This window comes from Egretta garzetta, unplaced genomic scaffold (assembly GCF_000687185.1).
Source record: "Egretta garzetta isolate BGI_Z169 unplaced genomic scaffold, ASM68718v1 scaffold211, whole genome shotgun sequence".
NCBI lineage: Eukaryota > Metazoa > Chordata > Aves > Pelecaniformes > Ardeidae > Egretta > Egretta garzetta.
The window spans coordinates 102,091-102,432 of record NW_009258673.1 but is presented as its reverse complement, the minus strand read 5'-3'; positions in this window follow the sequence as shown (position 1 = coordinate 102,432).

Sequence of the window (342 nt, the reverse complement as noted above, 5' to 3'; positions counted from 1 at the left end):
GCTGCGGGGCGAGGGCGGCAGCGGCCGGACACGCTCTCCTGCCCCAGCCCCGGCTCCGAGCGTGCCAACGTTCACCGTGTGTCGTGCCGAGGCAACATCCTGCTTCCCTGATTTACGCAAGGGATCGTGGGAAAAATGAAGTGTTTTACTGGGAGAAACCACCACCGGGAACATCAGCGGACGGACCCGAAGACCGGGACCAACCCATCTTGGGAACGTCCCACAAAGCAGCGCTGGGCTGACACAAGCACACGGCAGCAAACCGGACCCGCTCCCTCCTCGAGCTGCCCAGCACGCTTCCAGCCAGGACGCGCGCACGAGGGCTCTGCGAGGTCCCAGGCT